The following is a 6340-nucleotide window of genomic DNA, read 5'->3' as shown; positions in this document are numbered from 1 at the left end:
TACACAAATGAGATCTTTATGAGAAGTCTACGGGAAGACAATTGGGGTTAAGTGTCCCAGCAGAACTAGGGAAATAAAATCCCCCTCAGTTTGTGCTAATTAGATGAAATACACACATTTTATGTATGAAGACAGTCTTATAAACTTAAAGTTAGGATTTCAGAACAGGGGTTGGCAAACAACCCATGGGCCAAATCTGGCCCACTGCCTATTATTTGGCCTATAAGAATGATTTTTACATTTTTTAAAGGTTGAAAAACTTGAGAATATTACACCAAAACTATGAAATTCAAGTTTTGGTGTCCATAAATTTTTATTGGAACAATGGTCTGCTTATTGATTTACATGTTATCTATGGCTGTTTTTGTACTACAGTGTCAGAGTTGAGTAGTTGTGAAAGAGATAGTATAGCTTGCTTACAATGACTACATATTTTTTTTCTGGTCCTAACAGAAAAAGTTTGCCACTCCTGTTCTAGAATATAACATTGCAATAGAATTTGTGAAACCAAAGGGGAAAAGTGGACAGGCAGGTGAAAATGTCACATAACATCACAAACCCCAGACATCATGAATCAGATGCCTAAGTAATTTCAAAGCTCTTTCTCCTCCTGCAGGCACTTAAGACACAAGACAGAAGATTATAGAGAGGCTAGAGTTGAAAGGTCAGGAAAATTGATGAACAGAGAGGCTTATGTCCTACCAGACTTCTTACTCTTGATTGTCAGTGTTAGCACCAGCTTCAATGGAAAAAAAAGTGTTCATAAGGAGAAATTAAGTTCATGTGTGAACTGATATCATACCCATGATAGAAGATGAGACACACATATGCCCAGAAAAATGCATATCTCTTCTATGTCTAGGCAGATTGAAGTTGCCCTGTCAGTTTCTCAGAGAAAGTTGGGTTTAAGATTCTACTCTATGAAGAGAGTCTTCTGCTAACCAGTTTCTCTTGGCTCTTAACACGGTGTTTGTGTCTGAAGGCGCAGCTGAGGCTGTAGCATGTGAGTGGTCAGGCTCCATATAAAATGCTCAAGCAACTACCAGTAACCAGCAGACAGTGAGCAAAAGGCAATAGAGAGCAGAGCATAACATTCCCTCAAGGGGAGCAGCTATAGCTAAGATTCTGAAGGCATTTGCCTATATATCATTTCTATAGGTTATATGGTGAGCCTCCTTTTCTCCTTTACTGTGGCCATTCTTCACAAAATGTGTAAATTCTTCCCATAAAAGCCTACAAATTCTGGCAAAGAGCAGACAGGGAGCTTAGAGAGTGTGCCTTGGTTCTCAAAGAAAAACGATGTTCAAAATGGATGTTTGAGATGTAGATATGGATTAGACCATTTGGGTTTAGCACATCATGTACATCTAGTAAATACTTGTTGAATGAATGAATGAAAAACTAAACAAGAGAAATATTCATTTAGTGCTATTCAGCAAATAGTAACAATTAATACATTTTTGGATCCTTACGTATTTCTAACAAAATTGAGATAATGTAGATAATATCTCATAACTTTCTAACAAAACAGTTACTGGTTTTTTTTTCTTAAAAAATTCAAGTCCATTGAAGGAAATGTAGAAAGTAAACTTAAAGGCTATTGTATGACCAAAGAAAGCACGGCAGGTTGAACATTCTAGTTCAGTGTAGGGCAAGGACACAGACACTGGACTCTTCCAGGAATTCCAGATAGCATAGGAAGTACACTTTGGTTAGAAGTAAAATAAAGCCTTCATGATTAACCATCATTTAAAACACTAATCCACATTTATGCTTTCAGTGAAAATGGAGTAACAGGGACTGGATTTACCTCCCTAACTGAAACAACTAAAACCTGGACAGAACATATGAAAACAACACTTTTCAGTCACTTATCATCTATCAGAGAGTGGAGGGCAAAGTTATCTGAGAGAGGGTAAATAAGTAACATGAGTCTTATGATTGTCTCTGACTTACTGGATATTAAAATTAAAATGTATGTTTTAGCACAAAAGCCAGAAGAGGGGGAAATAATAGCACAAAGGCCAGAAGAAGGGAAATGAAAGTACACAATTTTAAGGTTCTTATTCTATATATTAATGTCACTTGAAGGTAGATTCTGATACATTACAGATGTGTACTATAAACCTTAAATCAACCAGTAAAAAAGTTATAGCTAATAAGCCAACATATGAGGTAAAATGGAATCCTCAAAATAGTTGAAAGAAATTCAAAAAAAGAGAACAAAGAACAGACAGGACAAATGAAAACAAATAACAAGATGGTTGACTTAAATTCAAATATCAATAGTCACATTAATGTAAGTGGTTTAAACACCTCAGTCATAAAGCAGAGATGGTCAGATTGAATAGAAAAGAAACTCACCTCCATGTGTCCATGTGGTTTTCTCTCCTTGTGATAGTTTGCTGAGAATGATGGTTTCCAGCTTCATCCATGTCCCTGCAAAGGACAATAACTCATCCTTTTTTATGGCTGCATAGTATTCCATGGTGTATATGTGCCACATTTTCTTAATCCAGTCTATCACTGATGGACATTTTGATTGGCTCCAAGTCTTTGCTATTGTGAATAGTGCCACAATAAACATACATGTGCATGTGTCTTTATAGGGCTAGAGGAGGGATAGCATTAGGAGAAATACCTAATGTAGGTGACGGGTTGATGGGTGTAGCAAACCACGATAGCTCGTGTATACCTATGTCACAAAACTGCACATTCTGCACATGTACCCCAGAACTTAAAGTATAATAATAATTTAAAAAATAGTATGTGAAAAAAAAGAAACTCACAAATATATGCTGCCTATAGGAACCTTATTTTAAATTTAAAGATACAAATTGTTTACAAATAAAAGGATGGAAAAGATGAATAATTTTATTACAAATCAAAATGATGCTTGAATGACTGTATTGATATCAGATACAATAAATTTCAGACCCAAGAATAATACAAGAAATAAAGGAGGTCATTATATAATTTTAAGTGGCATATATATCAAGAGGACACAACAATTCTAAGCATTCTTATATTACAGTGCTTCAAAATACATGAAACAAAAACATAGAACTGCAAGGAGAAATAGACAAATTCACAGTTACAAGGATTTCAAAACCTTCTCTCAAAATTTGATAAAATGGAAAATCAGCAAGTATCTATAAGACTTGAACAACAGCATAGAACTTGCCACCAATAACAGCAGTTTATACATTTGTTTCACATGCACGTGGAACATTTACCAAGGTAGTCTACATTCAGAGCCATAAAATTAATCTCAATAATGTTAACAGGATTCAAATAATAAAACCTACGTGTTCTAAGCACAATGGAATTAAATGAGAAGCCAGTAACAGAAAGATCTCTGAAAAATCCTCAGATATTTAAATTAACACAAAATAACACATGTCTAAGGAACCCATGGCCCAAAGAAGAGATCAAAAGGGAAATTAGAAGGTACTCTGAACTGAGTGAAAGTGAAAACTCAACATATGATAATTTGCAGGATGTGGCAAAAGAAGTACATAGGGGGAAATTTATAGCACTAAATTCATATATTAGAATAAAAGAAATCCCTACAATTATTAAATAATGAAAGTTTTATTTAAAATCATCGTTCTAAAAAAACCTCTAGGTTGAGGTGGCTTTACTGGCAATTCTATCAAACATCTAAGGATGACATAACACAAATTCTATGCAAAATCTTCCAGAAAATTGAAGATGAGGAAATACTTTCCAAGTCACCCCATGAGGTTATAATTGACCAGACAACTAAACCAGATAATTATATTACAAAGAAATATAACTATAAGCCAATATCCCTCATGAACATATATGCAAAAATTCTCAACAAAATGTTAGTAAAATTGAATCCAATGATATATAAAAAACACAATACACCATGACCAAAAGTAGGTTTTATGCTAGGGAATCAAGGTAGGGTTGATATTAGAAAAAATTGATAATTTACCACATTAACGTAGTAAAAAAAATGTTATGATCATGTCAATGGATAATGAAAAAAACAGTTGCCAGAATTCCAATATTCATTACTGATTAAAATACTCAGTAGCCAGGTATAGATAAAATACCTCAACCCAATAAAATGCATCTACAAAAGCATACATAATGATGTGTACATAAAGACTAAATGCTTTCCCCCCAAGATGGGAAACAAGGGAAAAATGGACACTCCCACAAAATTGACTCCACATTGTATTAGAAGTTCTAGCCAGGGCAGTTAAGACAAGAAAAAGAAATAAAATTATTACCGATTGCAAAGGATGAAGTAAAACAATCTTTATTCATCGAAAACATAATTGCCTATGAAGAAACTCCTAAATAGTATACAAAAAGCTACTAGAGCTAATAATGTGAATTTAGAGAAGTTGCAGGATACAATCCACAATATACAAATTTAGTTGTACCTCTATATACTAGCAATGTATTAAGTTTTCTGAGACTTCCTCAACAAATTACCACAAACTTGGTGGCTTCAGAAAAACCTAGAAATTTATCATCTCATAGTTTTGCAGGCCAGAACTCCAAAGTCAAGGTGTCACCAGGGCCATGTTCTCTCTGATGGCTCTCAGAAAGAATTCTTCCTTACCCCTTCCAGCTTCTAGTGGCTCCAGGCATTTCTTTGTGGCAGCAAGACTCTCATCTCTGCTTCTCCTCTCTGTGTCTCTCTGTGTATTCTTTCTGTCTCTTATAAGGATCTACCCATTGGATTTAGGACCCACATTAATCTAGTATAATCTCATTTCAATCCTTAATTAATTACATCTGCAAATACCCTATTTCAAAATAAGGTCACATTCTCAGGTTCTGGGTGGATATGGATTTTGGGGGAAAATATTCAAAACATTACAAACAGTGAATAACCAGACTAAAATTTTTAAAAATATAATTTACAATAGCACTAAAAATATAAAATACTTTGGGATAAATTTGACAAAAGATGTACAAGGCCTACACACTGAAAAGTACCAAACATTGATGACATAAATTAAATCCTAGCAGTTTTTTATAAAAATTGACAACTTGATTCTAATGTTTATATTAAAAAGTCTAAAAGACTAAGAACAGTCAAAACAACTTTGAAAAGACAAACATTTTGGAGGACTTTCACTATTTTATTGTAAGATTATTATAAAAGTACAGTAATCAAAACACTTTGCATAGAGCATTGCAATCCTACAGTATTTATCAGCATAAATATAAACAACTTGATCAGTGGAATGGGATAGTGAGTGAAGAAATAGACCCACACATATATGCCAGTTGATTTTTTAAAAAAATAGAAACAAAGTCTCACTCTGTTGCCCAGGCTGGAGTGCAGTGATGCAATCATAGCTCACTGTAACCTTGAACTCCTGGGCTGAAGTTATACTCCAGCCTCATCCTCCAAAGTAGCTAGGATTACACGTACATGCCATCACAGCTGACTGATTTTTTTATTTTTGAAGAGATGGGGTTGCCCAGGCTGGTCTCAAACTCCCAGCCTCAAGTGATCCTCCTGGGTCAGCCTCCCAAAGTTCTGGAATTATAATCGTGTGCCATTTTGCTTGGCCCTCCAATTGATTTTTGACAAAGATTCCAAGGTAATTCCATGAGGAACAGACAATCTTTTCAACAATTGGTGTTGGAACAATTGGATAGCCATTTTCAATAACAGCAATACTTACAAGAACTTTATCTCACATCATATGGAAAAGTTGGGTCAAACTGTATAATAGACCTAAATTTAAGAAGTAAAACATAAAGCTTCTAGAAGAAAACAGGAGAAACTCTCAGTGATCTTTAGTTCATAGAAATTTTAAATTAGAACTCAAAAACACAGGCTCTAACAACAACAGATCAGATCAATGTGTCAGATTTTATCAAACCTTAATTTTTTTTTCTTTTCAAAAGATACTGTTGATTCTCTGAGAAGGATAGAGACAAATTGGTAGGAATCCCAAGGCCCCTCCCTACAACAATAAATAAAGACACACGGCCTGGTGCGGTGGCTCACGCCTGTAATCCCAGCACTTTGGGAGGCTGAGGCGAGTGGATTATGAGGTCAGGGGTTCGAGACCAGCCTGACCAACATGGTGAAACTCCGTCTCTACTAAAAAATACAAAAAATTAGCTGGGTGTGGTGGCAGGTGCCTGTAATCCCAGCTACTCAGGAGGCTGAGGCAGGAGAATTGCTTGAACTCAGAAGGCAGAGGTTGCAGTGAGCCGAGATCGTGCCACTGCACTCTAGCCTGGGCGACAGAGCAAGACGCCTTCTCAAAAAAAAAAAAAAAAAAAAAAAGACACACACACAACCAGAGTACAAGAGACTTGCTTGAAAGCCACA

This window comes from Pan paniscus, chromosome X (assembly GCF_029289425.2).
Source record: "Pan paniscus chromosome X, NHGRI_mPanPan1-v2.0_pri, whole genome shotgun sequence".
Classification (NCBI taxonomy): domain Eukaryota; kingdom Metazoa; phylum Chordata; class Mammalia; order Primates; family Hominidae; genus Pan; species Pan paniscus.
Note: the sequence above shows the minus strand (reverse complement) of the source record.